We start from the raw sequence: 18,452 nt of genomic DNA, 5'->3' as shown, positions 1-18,452 counted from the left end.
ACAAAGCAGGAGTAATCAAGAGATAGCCACGGTCTTTGACTTAGTCACGTGACTGAAAATAAAGTTTTCTCTTTGTCAACGGAGATTTTCGCCCTGATGATGGAGACTCAAAACACGTGTGAAACGCCGGTAAATCTGTATTAGGTTACACGGCCAACATCCCTAACAACGCCCGAAGGGCCGAAATGTGTTAAGTCTTGTGCATTTCGTATTTAGGCTTTGGTTTGCGTGGCGTCTGATCACATTACGTGCAACAACCAGGAGTCGAACCAAATACTATTAGATACGACATTACAGAACTTACCTCCTCCTCCTCCTCCCCCTTTTGTCCCGTTTATTATCGCTCTCTTTCGCTCGTGTCGTCGCATCCGCGAAAGCCAACAATTTTTCTTCTGGCTGGTCTGTGTCTCCAGAGGGAGGTTCAAATATAATAAATAGGAATCTGAAAGGAGAAAGACAACAATATTAACAACAGAAGACAAACAATGCTACTCACTCCATCAGATGGTGTCAATTCCCAGAAGCACAGCGAAGCTGGGTGATAACAAACAGCATACACATCGCACTTAATCGGATGACAAGTTAAGTAAGACTTCACACACGTTTCCTTGGGGATCCACGCGATACTGGGGAACAAACCTTCGCAAATTGTGACGTCATGCGTTAAGATTTGGTACTAAAATACGTAGGTAAACTCCGCATGGTGGAATATGACGTTTGCCTAAGAGAGAACAACATTTCTATTCCATGACATCTGAATTCTTAAGCGAGGGCACCACAAGCGACGCCGAGCGTCTTCTGTCTCGCAGTCAATAAACTATCGCCTGGAACACGACGTTTCAGAGCGTCTACAAGAGCTCGTCACCTTACGGTATCCTGAACCAGATGAATTCACACGTTTATCAATTTTTTAAATTCCATTTTAATATTATCCACCCATCTAGTCTAGATCGCCCAAGTCGTTTCATTCCTTCACGTTTCCCTGATGAAGTTCTGTATGTATTTTTCTCCTTCCCCCAAGACACGTGCCCTGATGATGTCATAGATTAGACCATGGCGAAGGACACAAATTTTGAAAATTTCTCACTTCATCCCTCCCAGGTCCGAAAATTCTCCTGATAATAAACTTGTGTTCTTACCGCAACAAGCGACCAAGTTTCACTCCCACAGAATCCATTACAATTGATAACACTGAAATAAAATAAATTATACGTCACCAACGAGACAAGATAAACTCTCCACTCCAGACACGCGTGCTTGGTCGTGTTTTCTGTTGTCCTGAAGGCTTTGCATTGATGTTCCACTCAAGCTAACCTATCCTTAATCTTAATAAGGCTTTAGACGCTATCTGCAATACAAATGGGGCAGAGACGCACTGACAGGAGTGTCGACGAGACACGTGTAGCACCGCGACGCCACTCCGACGACACGCGGTGCAAAGTTGTGTTCGGAACCTCAAACACCGGTCGCCGTCTTCAAAACGACGCTACTGATATTAGTCGGCTAATTCAGGGGGAGTCGCTGTGGGTTGTTGTCTTGTGCGTGTTTAATCCCGCTGATGACGTAGAGTAATTTTGACGTACAGAAGAGTTTCGGAAGGGGAGCTCTTCCGATTGTGGGAGGGGCGGGGACGGCGGTGGCTTCATTATACACGAAAGAGACCCCCACTGATCACTGATAAATGAGTCCTATATTTCCCTTAATATTGTTGCCCAAAATCAGGGGTGGTAAATGTTAAGCGTTCCCTTCAATACAAAGTTGCGGTCGAGTGGTTAGCAATCCTTGTCGGCAGGAAGCATTAGTACTGCTTCGAAGGACGAAGGTCCAAGCTTGAAATCTCGGATAACTCGAGCGCGGTCCTTCCGTCTGTACAGGCAAATACCGGGATGGTATCTTAAATCAGGCCACGACACATTCCATCCATATTCTTTCCAATTCATTAGTAATTAATCACTCAACTATTAGGAGGTGTCTACAATGTGAGCGACTGACAGCGTCGTTAAATAAACAACAAATACACAGACACATACGGATTACGTTCTGCATACTATTTAACCTGTGCTGATAAATAATCAAGAGTTAATTAATTTTAATTTATTATCGGAGCCACAGCATAAAGACTGTTTATAGTAAAATTTTGCTATTTAGTTATCAGTGGAACAAGGAAACAAAAATGAGGTTCATAATCAAACTGAAAGTAAAATTAATTAAGGACTGTTTTCTAATATTCAGTTCAAAACCATTTTAATCTAATTTCTGAGGCATTAAAAGAGAGGCTTAAGCTAAATTAGTTTTTCCCGTTGTTTTGTGTGGCTGATCCCTTACTTAGGGAGACGAAAATCGATTACAAACGTCTGTAAACAAAGTGCAAAGCAACCCATGATATGAAGATGGCTGTCTTCTCGTAAGCCTGGTAGAAGTTTACCGACGTTTCAGATGTCCTTGCTGCCTCCATCATCAGGGCGACCACTCCCATTCTTGCTGCAAGCCCTGCCCAGCTTAACCCAACAATCGTACCAATATAAACAAACAAAGCAAATGACTGTAATTCTTGGACAGTTTTGTTAACCCCTGCTCAGGAGAACGCGTGTGTGTGTGTAGACTATCACTAGCAGCAAATCATGTTTGCTCATCCAATAAGATTTCTCATTACGAGTCATGTGACCTATGTGAACCCCCCGATCGGCTTGCGGTCTCTCAGAACAGTGACCTCAAAGTCACGACCAAACAAGGAAACAATTGCAGGAGGTCCGAGGCTCCGTTGCCATGGAGCCTGACAACAGTGCGTCAGAAAACTCATTTTGCACGCCCCTATGACTTTCAGAATTGCAAAACGTAACAAATACAGCCAGAAGTTTAAATTTTAAACTTCAAGACACGTTTCGGTCTATAAGGCCGGCTTAAAGTTAAAACAACTGCACTAATGGAGCACTAATCAGACTGCCGTCTGGATTGCACTTAATGATATTATTATTAAGTTTATAGTTTGGCACTTACTGCAGCTGTTAATAAATATTGATTTTGTTAACATTTGTTTAAAAATCAGGTTAGCACGGCAATGACCGCTCTAATTCTTTGACTAGCTGAGAGACTACGAGCTTATCAGGGATGACTGCGCTCAGTGAAGTTAAGTTTTAGTTACAGTCGTCGTCATCTTCTCTCTTTTTCATGCGCCTGCTGCCGTCTCTGAGTGACTGACGCTAATCCTCGTGAAGTGCCCTTATCATCATCGTGCGATAAGCCACCCGCACAACGCGAGAGCGTGGGAAAGCCGAGGCGCAGATTCTCAGATTGCGGCAATTTGGCTTTCGGCGCGCACACGTGACGAATCGACGCCATGCGCTGACATCGTCTGTTGCTTTCGAAGAAAATTCTTCTCGTTTTCAAAAGCGCGTGTTGCCTACCGCATATCACGTCACCATATCATAAAAAAGTAAGATACTTTTTACAAAAATTGCTCACAAATCTTATTAAGACGCGGTTATTTCAAATGAGGAACGGAAGTGAACTTTGGTAAATTTCTATCAGACTACACAGGACTGCAACCCAGAAGACGGCCATCGAAAATCACGAAATGTTTGACCGTAAATATTTTCAAGGTTCTTGGCGCTAGTGTAATTCCCAACTCATATGTTTGCTAGGCCGCCATGTTGGTACTAATTACAGCTGTCTGTGTAGTAACAGAGATGGACATTAACGAGCTACCTATGAGGGACAGTTCTGAGTACTAAACCACTTAAGTCCAGTTCACATTCTATTTAACTATGTGGAACGTTCATGTAGCTTCTTTTCAACAGGTTTCTACGCCAAAATTCATAAGAATTTGAGATTTCAGGTTCCCACGACAGCCAGTATGAAGGTGTAGCCTGGTAGGAGTTTACCGACGTTTCAGAAGTACTTACTTCCTCCATCATCAGGGAGATGAGTAAGACTCACGGCGCCAACAACCCAGAAGACAGCCATCTCAATTAGGAAATTCATTTGCTCGTCCAAGTTACGACACGAGGCGACTTGCTTCAATTATTAAGTTCCCTCTCATATAAATCCTCAGTTTGACAGCTGATCTCATTGGAACACGCGTTAACACGTCTTAATTTCATTCCGGAGGTAGAAAGCCAATTTCGAAAAGTCAACATTTCTTTATCCAACTCTGCAATAATCTCACCGTCTCATTCCAATACAGGATTTACAAGGAAATTTATACATCTTGGTTAGTTTCGTTTGTATAATACTTTCTCGAAATGTTTTGCGAGATAAATACGTCGATAACAGTCTTGAGGCGGAAAGCTGACAATCTTGTACGTAAGTAATGGTTGTATCGGACTGTTCATCACCAGACTGTGGTACCAGTGGGCATTAAAGTTCTGCATAGAATGTTTTCGAATGCATCACGTGACGCTTTCAACACGCGAAACGAGAATACGAATCGAGGGAAATATGACAGAAAATTGTGATAAATTATTATTGCTTCGACGGAGATTGATTATCATTTTGCTTCTCCTAATCTAACAGTTGCATTAACCACAAAGTTACACATGTCTATGGGTGAGACGATACGTAACAATTTATCAGATTTATACAAGAATATTAGCATCACCTCGTCACCAGCTTCAAACAGGTTCTTAATCACAAAACTTTGTCTTTATTCGAACGTGAAGCACTTCGTAAAACGAAGTTTCACTTGGAACAATTTTAAATTATGGTTCATGGGTTAATGTTGTTTGGTCAAAATAAGAAGGAACGAAGTGTGACGTAGTTTGTCCGAGGGTTGCATTGGCCTGAGGAAAATCACGAACAGAGGGTAGCCCCATAAGCCTATATTTCTACAGCGTTACGTCTAGTCGAACAGAACTCGCTACTTTAATCTGAAAACTAGAACCCATTATCGTCCTTTATCAAATCCACCAGACTTTTTCCAGGAATTCAAAACACATTTCGCCAAACTTCGTCTTTCTCAGATTTGATCCTACCACTTCGCGTTTCAGTGTAAACTACCTGTCCTGATTTCTTTGGTCATAAAACTGCAAGTAACTCAGAATCTATTGGAATGACCACAAATCAACTGATAAAATAGTTTAACCCTTTTCCTAGGTATAATTCCATTTCGCACAGTCTTTGTTGAGAATCTGATAGTTGTTCAGTTAGTCAAGGAATTTGTTGCATTTTATGGAACCCGAATTTTCATTACATTACATCAGTGAACAGTTTGCTGAGCCAGGCTTCGTCACAAACTTCGATCCATTTTAGTATTATACTCACATCTACGCCTAGGTCTTCCAAGAGGTCTCTTACCTTCAAGTTTTCAGACTAATATTGGCACAAGGCGACCACTTACACGTGCGCAGTATTGAGGTTAAGGTTCATACAAGAATTGATTTAGTTTGAATTAATTAATTTCCTAAATATTTTCTTTAAAGAACTGTTTTTGAGCTTCGTAATAACATTTACTTTTAAGTAATAAAGGAGAATTGCAGGAGGAAACGTCCGCACAGTTTGTATTGACTCGAGGAAAATTTGTAGTCAGAAGTACGAAAATTATTTACGCCTCACAGAGACGGAGACTAGATCCGCGCTTAATTTTGTTCTGTGTAATGAACTGGAAATGCCTTGATGCTTATTACATTTTATGGTAGCCAGGATACAGGAGCCATTAGTAACAAGAAGTCTTCCAGAAGCTTCAAGTCGAATTAACTCTCTTAGCAGATAATACCGCGTAATTTAACATTCACTGAGTCCGATTAGCGCCCCCTGTACGTAACAAAACCGTACAGATCGATTTACAAACAGAAACCTGGCACAATACAGGGTGTTCAATTTGGAATTCAACAGTTCCAGACATTGTAGTTACGCATTTAACGTGACAAATTTTGCAAAAACAGACGCACGTCTGAAATCTCTCAACCCAGACTCTAATTATATATGCGTATTTGCAAATATCACATTCAGAAAAAATATGTACCATTTCCCAATCTTATTCCTACAAATTTTTACTTCTGAAGTCGATCAACTGACATTTGATTCTAAAATTTATCCATATACGATGAATTGTTTCGGAATTGAAAAATATGACGGTAGGACACAGAAGACCTCGCAATTATGCGTTCATTTTCTGAATTTCGTGCTACGGGTACGTTAAATGTGTCTTGATGTCGATATTTCTCGCAACGATTGTGTATACCACTGACAAAAACATGCAAGGCGTTTGTGGAACAAGGATTTGAGTTATCTAGACATTTAATTATATGAAGCATTCAGATATGACTCGTAACATGACGTGTTTAATTACTAATTGAACGCAAGGGACAGAGGGGCATGTTCTGCCTACAAGTATGAGCCTCGCGCTGTGTTATTGGGAGGTACGGCTTATCCCACAGCCATAACGGCGACGGTGAGAACACGAAGTGGGTTCACACAGGAACGAGACCGCCGCTGTAAGCTAAAACAACACGCCAGTGTTTACACTACTCAGAACAACGCTTCCTGTTTTAAATCAGCTTTACGAACTAGACCTTATTGCCGGGACATTTCGGAAATAACTCTGTAATTATGACTCCTCTAGATATTTGATGGGCCTCCTTGTGTGGGGAATCAGCCCGTCGCTAGACGCCAACTTGCAAAGGACAGCACAACACAGAAAGAAGTGGACTCACGTGCCAAGAACCCAGTCGAGACCCACGGCCTCGATCGCTGGGCGGCGTCTCGTCACAAATGACGGACGGACAAGCGCTTTCATACGGGAAATTTGCTCCCTGCGGTGGGAGATGCAGTTCTCGGTGAACTAGCCCAGTTCTCCCGAAGGGAGAATCGACTGCATGCACTAACGTGTTGTAACGGACACCGCATGCATCCAGAGAACGCAGCGCAAGTTTCCATTACAGTTCATGCAGTCAGCTAAATGCCCACGGTACAAAGTGTCCCAACAGACGTAGTTAACAGTCATTCATCGCTGTCCTCACTCCAACACGTACGATTTCTTTTTCGGACTACAACACGTAAAAATCTATCGTCTGTCGTCAGTAAAACGTGATTGAATGAAGAAATTAACCCCTTGAAGTCGAAGCTCGTCTAAATTATATTAGGAATTCGGTCCGTACCACAAAGAAAACACCAAACTTCACCATTAAGAGGATCGACTGGTTAACGCTGTTTATGGAAATGATCGCTGTTTATTAAACAAAGAGAAACTCTCGCGCCTGTTATTTATTTACTAGAGCAGAGCGCTCCTTTCGGAGCTCCTCGGGGGGTTAGTCAAGTTTTTAAAACGCAACCAACCCCTTCGAGGGGGGGGGGGGGGTTGGTTGCGTTTTAAAATCTTGTGTAAGAAACTAAACTAACCCCCCGTAACCTCGTATTTTGCTGTCAGACTTATTTCACGGGAGATATCAGAGTTATGGGTGAAGGCCGTTTCCAAATTGGACGTGCTCACTTGTTATCAGTATTGCAATATATTTATTTTTTTAAGTTGCAACCTTCATGATGCTTTCTTTGCCTTGCACTTTTCATGTTATAAAACAATTCAGAACTTTATGCCCAAGCGAGGATTTAGACAGAAAACGAGAGAAACAAGAAATAACACACAAAACAGCTCCTGGGCTTGTGGGAATTCGTGAGCACACACTGGAGCTATGATGGCGGACCCTAAGGGGCACTTTGCAAGAATTTGAATGTTGTTTCCTGTTTTGCTGAACCGAGGTGGTTAAACTTTGGCATGTAATTGCCTTGGATGCAGGTAACTAGAGTTACCAGACAAGAAAAACTTCCATCCGCCACCAGCAGCAGCAGCAGGAAGTACGTATGCCAGATTATAATTGCATACGCAAATAGTTCCCAACTGTCCATTAAAAGAAACACGATATAGAGCAGTTGTAGTTCAAAATACGCACAACAGAGGTCTCTGTATATGCTTTTCTAATAGGGCCTCGGTCCTTGGGGAAATTCGGGGCTAGAATGAGGGGTGCCAAATGGAAACGAATGATTCGAGGGACGAGAAGGAAAGAAAGAAAGAAAGAAAGAACGGAAAGGTAACGAAGAAGGGATGAGGCAATGAAAAATGATCAATGAAACAGTGGAACGGGTTCTTCAATGGGGTTAGGGGCTGAAACAGGGTTGATTATCTGAAGTGGATGACAATTTGTTCGTTCAAACCCCGTTCCTCGTAAGGTAATTAGCCAGTCCAGCTCTGCGGATGCTATAAATATGTTGGGTACGACATGGACACGGAATAACAATAAAGATTGGAAATTGGGTAGGAGAGGAGAGGCGAGAGGCGAGAGTCTCGGTCTCAGGAGGGACCCGGATCACTAGCAGGGCAGTCATTACAGAAGCGGTGGAGCCAATCCAACGGAAGCCGGGGGGCTCGCGCGGTGTCTACCGACGCATGAAAACACGTACGCCGCCCGCCTTCGCGGGGGAAAAAAGAAAAACTCGGGCCTCTCTTGAACAACTGCTGACTGTTCAGCTGGTTTAAAAAAAAATCATCTTTTACGGAATCCGAAATCATCAAATTCGCTCACATTTCCACTTCATCCTGAGCCAATCGATTCCCCTCATGTATTCTATTGGAGTAGGATTTTCTGTCGGAAAAAAAGGCTCTCTGCTAAATTATTTCCTGGTGACAATCAGCCTCTGAAGGCAAATGCTGGATATCACCTTAAAGTAGGCCACGATCACGTGTTCACATATCCTTCCAAATTCATAAATCACATATGGTTCTTACAATAAACAGCGATTATTTCCTTAAACAGAGTTAACCAACTGATCTTTGTAACGGTGACGTGTTGTGTTTTCTTCGCGGTACGGGCCGAATTCTTAAATAATACAAGATTCGGCTTCAAACAGTTAATGGCGAGAGTTCTATCCACAGTTCTGGTTGTAACTGCAAGGGTTTCTCGCTCAGCAGCACGTGGACGGATGAGCAACTAAACACAATTGCGACTAGCTCAGCGGTAGCGTTCCTCGTGCGGAAGAGTGCAGGGAGATGCGTGTTCTTCGCGTTATTACATTACGCTGATGCTATTAACGTCGGTCTAATTAGCCCTTAACTGATAATAATTAAGTAACTCCTCAACGTAGACTTAACAAAGTTTTCGTGCTAAGGCTTCAAGTGGAAGGGTGGGTGGAGGTTTTTAAGCGTACAGCCACGGACAAGTCGCAGTTATTACTTTCGTTGGCATGGAGTTTAGTTACTGTTTCAATCTTTTATACACGTTTTAACTTTGAAGTTGCAGACGTGTGTTGTAAATGTCTGGAGGTAATATGAAAAGTAATTATTATGGGAATATATTACAGCAAACAAGATGAAATGAAAAGTGTTACAGGCTTAATCTTAACTGGCAGTGTTTGGCGTACAGATATGACCACTGTGATTCTGTACAGTCTTGTATGTAGATAAAAAACGTACCGAAGGAAAAGACCACATACATCTTCAGTGTAAAAACACGACGGGACATTTTAAATCCGTGAGAACTTCAAATTTCAAGTGTTTATCATGTGAGCAGCTGGAAAAGTTCGATAAAAATTTGTAAAATCCTAAAATTTATTTATGTTTTAAGTTAAATACAGCTACATATATTTTATCTATTCTTACATACACTGACCCGTAAAAAAACCTGCAAAAACATCTTTAATTTCATCTGTTGCTACATATTTTCTTACGTTGTTATTATTTTCGCGATAGTAATTTATTTTTCTATCTGCAGATTCAGGCAGAAGTTGCAAACACGTGACAGACATGCGGGCGTTCTTTACTTCACCCTCGACTGACATTCACTGCCATGTGAAGAGGAACGATATGTTGGTTTCGACGATAACGCGCACATTTAAAAAAAAATCCACCCGAATTCCAGAGCAGTTCGAGTAGCCTGATTATCAACAATCCGCCCTATTGCAGTGGAGCATGAAGATGATGATGATGATGAACTGCCCACACAAACACACAGTGGATCACAGGTAGCATCATCAGGGGGAGGGGGGTTGAGATGTTCGCGGGTCCCCCCCCACATTGCATCAGCCCCAAGGGCCCCGCTCGTCGGAATGACGCCCACGGGACCACGAGTTCATTCGACCTCTGCGCTGCGTCCGAAGTAGCACCTCCCCCCCCCCCCTTCTCGGGGGTTCCTTGCGATCTCCACGGGCTAATCAGGTGCCGCTACATTACAAACTAATTATGTTGCTGATTGCCGCTCTGATGTATGACCGCGCATCCAAAAGGCCTCGTGTTTCTCTGACCATCCGACCAATCACCGTGGGATATTGGCAGGGGTGTCAGGTCGTACCGCGTCCTTTATGTCCCCGCACGCCTTTCGTTTGTGACGACTTCGTTAAAGCTGTTTACAAAAACACACGTCCTACGGAATGCGCACAACTATCGTTGTACTTCTTCTGGAATAAAGACGAAACTGTTCCAGTACGACAGAACGGTAACGCGTGGGGGCGTAGAGGTAGATTCCACGCATTCTTAAAATATAAATCTTGGTGGAGAGCTAAAAAATTTGGCAGGTAGGAAGCCAGGTCGCGCTTAGAGCCGGTCTGGACGTGGTGGTAAATATAACACAAAATTCCTCCCGGGAAGTGAACCCCGACGTCAGTGACGTCGCTGGGTAATCCCAGCTCAATATCTCAGGGCCTCCCTTTCTCGCACTCAGTAAGTATCAACCCCTTTCACGTTTTACAATCATCGACTGCCCACTCACCTCTTTATTTGCTGTAATTATCGAAAGTGCTCTGCAGTCGAGGTTCTAGCGTCTTAAACCTTTGGATTAAAACCCCGTGTGGAAGATCCATTTCCAATAAACATGTATTTCACATCGTTAAATTACTCGAAACTACGACATTCACATGAGAAAATACTAGTGTTAGCAGGGGTTACTCATCGCCCTGATGATGGAGGCAGCAAGGACCTGTGGAACGTCGGCAAACGTTTATCAGACTACAACCCAGAAGACTGCCATCTTGGGACTCAACGCCTTGAAAACCTCAAATCATACTGAATTACCATATACTAATAGAAACGTCCTACACATATGACAGATTCAATGATACCCGATTAGCCATCTCAAAGCCTCCTGTGATGACAGAGTGCGGGATTCGAAATCGAGACTCGAAGTAGCAATGTTCTGCCTAAACCGTCGTCCGGCTTTATTGCAAGGCCTCCCCCCCAAAATGTCATGATGCAATTACGTAACCATCAGAAAACTGAGAATTTGTGAGAATTAATTTGTGAAGCAAATTTTCAAATTTTCTTTCTCTGTAGACACAACAGTAATGAGTCAAAATGGAGCAGATTTAAATAATTCTCCCCTCCCCCGATGTAGTAATGGCAAGATCGCTGAATATTATGCGGTCCATTGCTCCAGAGGTTTAATCACAAACTTTGGTTTTCCCACAATCCCAGATTAATCATAGCAAAGCTACGCACTAAGCCAATAAACGCTCAGCACACCCGCAGTTAACGCCACTGCTTCTCATATCGGCTATATTCCACAAAGACTTATTTTAAAATACAAACGAATATAATATGTATTAAATTTAGATTTCGAAATGCCTTCTACGTAAGTCTGTGTCCCTTATTCGCATTAACCGTCTAAAACCAAGTGGTAACTATATGTACCAGCTGCTTTAACAGACCAGGACAGCTGTAGATACGTACGTGCATGTGTGGCCAGGTTTCGAAACGTCGGGCTTGGTAAGGTTAGGTTAAGTTTATTTTGGTTTACCAAGTTTAGGTTAGGATAAGTAAACTTGAAACTGCTTTTGGTTTGGTTAAGTTAGGTTAGGTTTATCGATAATGTGTGATCGATATTCATATACCGATTGATCGTTATCTATACAACGGCATGTTCTATTCCTTGTCTCGATGATTAAGAATGCTGAATTTGGTGCAAATCGGTACATCGAGCTATATGTGAATAAATACATGAACTCAATTTCGACTTTATGTGTTAGGTTATGTACGCGAACGTCGGCTCTAAAGAGTTAAATTTAGGTCCACGAACAGAGGAACAGATCGGAAGATATCCACACCTGAAGAACAAGAATCAAATTTTGTTTCCCATGACAGACGGAGATGTACGTATCACCAATGAAAGAGACAAAATGTTTATTGGAAAAAGTATAAATTAAAACGAAAGATTACGTGGGTCAGAGCAAAGTAAGTTCTGAGAGCCATGTTATATAAAGAAACGAACTGAAACAGCTCACAACAAAATTCAAATCTTGGCTTTTGTGACAATGGCGATGAATATAGGTTCAACAGCAGCGACTAACTTAATGACTAAAAGCTGCCGAATGATGACTCTGGCAATGGTGTTTGTCATCAGTAATTGACAGGATTTATTCTGTGTGTAGTATAAGCAAGGGATGAATTATACTGGGGCTCGAGGGACCCACGCGCTGATAACGCGTCGCTTAGAGACCCAAACACTCCTATCATTTGTGGGCATGACAGTTACTGTGTCGATATTTCGTACGGTTCGTGGCACTGGCTTTAGGCCACATATCAAACTCAAAACACGAAGTAAAACTCGTTTCCTTACATCGTGTAATCGGACACGGGATTCTCCTAAGTGACGAGGTGACAGAATTCAATGTTCGTCACCAATTACTTAACCACCATCGTATAGAGTCCTTACTGAGAAGCTGATAGTCGCTAAGGTGGTCAAGATACTATGCCCCTTCTTCTGGAACCGGATGGTTCGCTACCGTGCTCACAACAGCCCAGCCAGTGGTACCAATCTGATGAACAGAAATGACAGCAAATAGAACGCCATTTTATTTCGGAAGGAATGAAAATTTGCATCAGCTGGTGCGGCTGGGGCCTTTGTTTATAGCGGAGATGGTGTGGGGCCGACGGGGGCCTATCCACATTTTCGTTAATTACAGACAGTTATAATGACGACATTCAAAATATAACCAATAAATAACAGCGCATTTAGCGAGCAATTCTTCAAATGCACCTGATTGCAGGACTTCGGGCGTGTGTAATTGGGTTTCATTGCAATAACTGTTGCATATTATGGACTTTGTGTGGTTTATGAGTTTTAAACGTTTGGGGACATGCGTGAATGCGTGGGATGGGGGGGTGGGGCAGGAACAATGATGAAAAACAAAACTGAAAACAACAAAAAAGGAGTATGATCCGTGGTCATTATTAGTCCAGGCTTGTTCCGCTGCTGCCAACATGAGCAATGCACAACAACCCCCACCCGCGGCCATTCCTCTATTTACCCATCCCAAGCGATGCACACATCACGGACAATTAATAACTACGATAATCTTATTTAATGGCGCCCAACTACATCATGAGCTGCTCTCGATGATTTTTTAAAATTCGTTTCGAAAACCAAACCAACTACTCCCCCTCCCCCTTCCAACCTCCCCCACCCCACCCCACCCCAGAATCACTATGTACACAATTTGCTACGTGAAATGTAATCAAACTGTGGTGCTGGGGTGGGAATGTGTGTGTGTGGGGGGTGACCCACCCTCTCAATTAAATAGTTCGATATGCATACTAATACCTACCTGTCGATCGCGGGGTTTGCGGGGGTGGTGGCTGTATTGCACATAAAGTGCCCTCCCCCCCCACCCCGGTTTGAATTGTGCCCAGCGGACCGTGTTTCACGAACACGTGCACTGTACATGCACAATAACCGCCAATTTAACAAACCACGTACCATCAAACCGCTCATCCCAGTACTGCAATGCCTCCGCTGTGTTTCCTACCTGCCGAGTTTCAGGACACAAGCGACGTACGTGACAAACCAATCGTTTAAGTTTCCAGGTTTGTTCATTTATCAGTGACCTGACAAATTTCCCGCTGTCTTGAGATTATCCACCTGCTGTTAGTACACGCGGCATCTTAGGGATTTCGCTCTCAATGCTTGGCACACCCCCGTTATAAGGAATCATAATCACGCCATGTCATCGGCCTAGGACCTTTATAAACTCGATGCAAATGTCCACAATGTACAACAAAAATCAAATAGAAGGCAAAGTCATAACTTAATGGCGTCGCTGTCCACTGCAATCGGCAACAGACGCTCTTATTAATAAGGGATGTGAGATCTTCTGTACCAACGACCCCAACTGGGAGCGGAGCTCAACCTTTAAGAGAGGAATTGATACAGTTCTACAGCCAACTTATTATCAGAAAAGAAGAAAACCAAACAGACATCTATTCTATCGTTTTTAAAGCAGTAAATTTTCTTTCATTTTCTTAAACATTATACAATTTTCAATACGTAAATTTCACAAAATAAAACATTTTTGGGCAGGTGACCACCCCCTTTTGCTGGCAGATCTGTCCCGGTTTTGCTTATCTTCTGAATCAAACTTCAGTCTGGACAATTACGTCCTATCCTAACCTCACAGCTGTAGGTTGACTTGCAGATGGCGGAAACCAGCGTCATACAAACAAAAGAATGAAATGGGCGTTAATTGCACCACAAACCATCCTTACGTCCTTGAATGTGGTCGATCATAAGTACGTGCGATTACTGGAAATAATTCGGATGTCATACCCTTCCGCGTTTTCAATACAAACATTTACTGATGAAAACGTTAAGCGTCATTACTTCCGTTGAGAGTTGCTCAGGCAGATTTCACGGATCAAAGCACGCGCCGTAATGCAGAAAAATCATTGTACGTACACACAGAACCATAAGCCAAGCACGGCCACAAGGTTCCTGGCTTACATAAATGATAGCAAAGGGCTGTTCAGTAGGCAGTGTGTTAAAGGCAGCTGTCTTCTGGGTTTTTGGCTACGATCATCGCCATGATGAAGGCAGTAAGCACTCTGAAACATTGGCAAAATTTTTCCCAGACAAGGCGTAAAAACCAGATGACAGCCATCTTTATACTCGCCACTGTGAGAATCTGAAATATCACCTAAGGAATATAACACATAATATCATAAAATATCTAATGTAACACAAGAATGTAACGTACGTCTCATCACAGATTTTGGTATATACGAGGAGGAGGACTTCAAAATACCGAAGGAGGAGGATGATGATTATGATGATGGTTATGGTGGTGATGTACTCCTGTTATTCCAAGATGGATCGGGCTTCAATTAGAATGATCGAAAGCCAGCTACTGCAGATTCCCCATTTCTGTCCTCCACCCCTTCTAAAATACACACTTCGACCACGGTGAGTAGCTCTTACCACGAATGATGATAGATCACGACTCCATTTTTATAATGCAGAATCTCATTTTGCAGATGTTATTATTATTATTTATAAATTGAGCTCGTACATGTCTCGTCACTGGAATCGTCATATAGGACAGACGATAAACGTGTCGACGTTTCAGTGACTGCGAACGATAAACGCAAATTAAAATGATATGCGTTACAGAATTCAGTTTATAAAAAAAAGGGAAAGTTTCCAAACAATCGATTAAGGATCATTAATTTGTTCGTCTGTCTGAAGACCTGAACATTAAAACGTACAAAATTTACAGCAATGGAACTGCATGAAATTTGAAGTTCTCAGGCACTGAAGATTTTGATGATGGTTTCGTAACTAGTAACACCGTGTAGACTCGTAGGCAGACACCAAAGTTTCTAAAATATATAATGCCTCCATCTTCAGGGTTAAAGACCAATACAGTTATCTTCGTAGTCGCGAGAACCTTAGGTCTTTCTTTGTAATTACTTACGATTCTAAATACAAACAAAAACTCTTATGAGCGAAACATGCAAATCCAATTGCAGATAATTCAGGTGTGAAAGAACCAGTTTAAAGTTTCTCCGGAATTACCCTTGCGCGTATTTTCCTCGTAACCGCAAATCGAATGGTGCCCCTCCGTAGGGTCTGTACCCCATGCAGTCACTGTGTTCGCTTCATTAATTTGTCTCACTTGAGAGGGCAGCCCCCCCCCCCCTCAAGCTGCCAGCCGCTGACTGTGAAGGATGGTGCAAGTCTGCACAACTAATTAAGTGATCACCCCATGTACGTCTGCACTGTTTCGTTCCTCCATTTCCACCGACGCGAACCTCTTGAATATAACAATCGATAGCAGGGTATGTTGTTTCGTATGGGTGTGAAACATGGTCTCTTATGCTCTGGACCCAAGAGGGACAAAGTGACGCAATAATGACCAAGGCGTAGATGGGAGAATAATATTAAAATGCATGTCAAAGAAACAGTGTGTGGATGTGGATTCATCTGGCTAAGGGTAATAACCGACGGCGGACTCTTCTCTGTTATTTAACGACGCTGTCAGTAGCAGTAGTATACGTGATGACAATTAAATATCGGGTACCATAAAAGGCGGGAAATTGTTTAATTAGGTGATGGAATACTAATCTTAAAACCTTGCATACCGTACAGCGATATCTAAATATATGAAATCGTGCATACAAACAAAAGTGTTTACACTTTGGAAAAGGCACTTAGTGCCAAACGCGTTTCGACCTTCGAATTAATTTGTTTGCAACTGATGATGACCTCTTGAGGTCGAAACGCGTTTGGCACTAAGTGCCTTTTCCAAAGTGTAAACACTTTTGTTTGTATGCATGATTTCATATATTTTCACGGAATATTATCTTCCCGTTGGATGTCCCACGCCACGGAGTAAAGCAGCTATGAAAGAAACATCGATAAATCTCTGCACCATCGATTCTCATCTTTTCTCCGCACCCGAGCGACATTTGCCGTCTCTCGAATCGCACTGAACCATCACGGAAATTCATTAAAATGTCATTAAATTGGAACACATGTTTCCTGTGGATTAGTTCTGCAATTAGTACACAGATCTGCACGTATAACATATAAAAGTAACAGTGAAACCTGAAAAGAAGGAAAAGTGTGTGTGTGTGTGGGGGGGGGGGGGAGTTTGCTGGAATCACCGCTTTGTTTCCTGAACAAGGACATACTTACGCTCCGTTTGGATTCAGCGGCACAACGGGCAAATAAAGAACACAAGACAAGGAGGAAGGAATGGAAGAACTTACAGTAAGATCCACAAGAGCTAAACATCCTAAACTTCACTCCTGTCCCTCCCTCATTCCCTTAACACCCAAGTTCTCCCCAATTCCCTTGCCTCGTGAAGTTCCACGCCGACACGCGGCTTCGGATCGGCGTCTAACTCTCTTCACTCTTACATCTCACGAGAGAACACTGTACCACCTTGCGAGTGGACAGCCGGAGGATCTGCAAACCATCCACGAGTTATAATATTCTGATAGTAAAATGTGCCCGAATCTTACTCCTGAATTAAGTCTTTTGTCAATACAGAATAAATACAACTTAAAAACCCACAAACTGGTGTTCGAATAAGCGACTTCACAGGTTAAGGCCAAATATGCGAGCTCCCCAGACCAAGACTACATCAAAACAAGAAATGTAATTATACTACAAGTTTAATAAAATCTTAAAATCTCCTCTAGTCTGAATTAAACTTATCTGTAAGTTTCACGTAACTCAAATTTTTCATAGCAAAAACTATACAAAAAAATTCTCTTGGACAAAGCCGTGTCAATTCAGGACAGAAGTCCAACGTTTCGTAGTAATTCTCCAACTTCATCATCAGGGGGATTTTTAGTAAGAGAACTTTACCGAATGCAATATTAGGTGACAGTGTCTTCCGGTTTCAGACATTTTTTTCTCTTGGGGTGTGAAGTCAAACAGTCTCAACCTGACAGTCGCTCAGCTGGTCACCAATTTTTCATATCTTTTATGCAGCTTTTCCCAAGTTCATTGCCGTCTTAACTACAGCAAGCCCTGGACCGTATTCTGAGTCTCAATTGAAATTCAGTCCACAACTCGAATTCTAAAAGTTGCTTCAAGTAACCCAAACTCAGTCTAAATTATATTTATGAATTCAGCCCGTACCGCAAAGTAAAACACTACACTTCGCCATTACAAAGATTAGCCAATAAATACAAAACGCACAGTTACTAATTATTAAGGCAGGTGGTAAATATATTTACCACTCAGCTTTTAGGGGCTAAATAATCTCTTGCCATTAGATATTCCTACTGAATGTTTTTATGCATTAAAGGAATGTTGTTGTTTTTCTCCAGCTTTTGATCTGTCATCAACAAATCAGAATCTGCCTCGAAATGCACCTACTCCGTGTCTGTTGTCCTGTATCTCGCTCTATCAGCCCCGAAGCTTCATATAGCATAAGGCAAGGGAATGCTAATGTGACCCGTGCTATATTGCTAAGTGCGCTTTTCAAAAAGGCGTTTTCGACTCGTGGTTTTAGTGTTAACCCACAATGTAAGAACACAGAACGCGAGGAGAGACTCTGTGGTGTGTCTGTCTCAGTATCCCAGAGGCGCAGGGGTGTGCTGTATTACGTAACTCAGTCCTCTTCCCGTATGCAGCCTGAAAAATGGAGAGAAACTGAGTTTTGCGAGATCGCTGCAACAACACGCCAGCCTCAGCCTCACGCAAGAAGAGTCACGCAGGATGATGAGAAGTCCGAAGGAAAGTGACCGA

The 18,452-nt window shown here is 42.5% G+C and overlaps 1 protein-coding gene across 1 annotated transcript in view; it reads right to left on the bottom strand.

Moving 5' to 3' along the window:
- The window catches only part of LOC110828138 (protein PBDC1), a 232,616-nt gene that overhangs the window by 19,168 nt on the left and 194,996 nt on the right, over positions 1-18,452 (bottom strand). The window contains exon 4 of the mRNA XM_087344781.1: positions 305-442. The gene's annotated coding sequence lies outside the window, so the exon portion shown is untranslated. The remainder of the gene's footprint in view (positions 1-304; positions 443-18,452) is intronic.

Source organism: Zootermopsis nevadensis, unplaced genomic scaffold (genome assembly GCF_977971745.1).
Source record: "Zootermopsis nevadensis isolate Lab colony 2312 unplaced genomic scaffold, Znev_1.0 Znev_ptg000008l, whole genome shotgun sequence".
Taxonomy (NCBI): domain Eukaryota; kingdom Metazoa; phylum Arthropoda; class Insecta; order Blattodea; family Termopsidae; genus Zootermopsis; species Zootermopsis nevadensis.
Note: the sequence above shows the minus strand (reverse complement) of the source record. Positions and strands in the feature narration are given on the sequence as shown.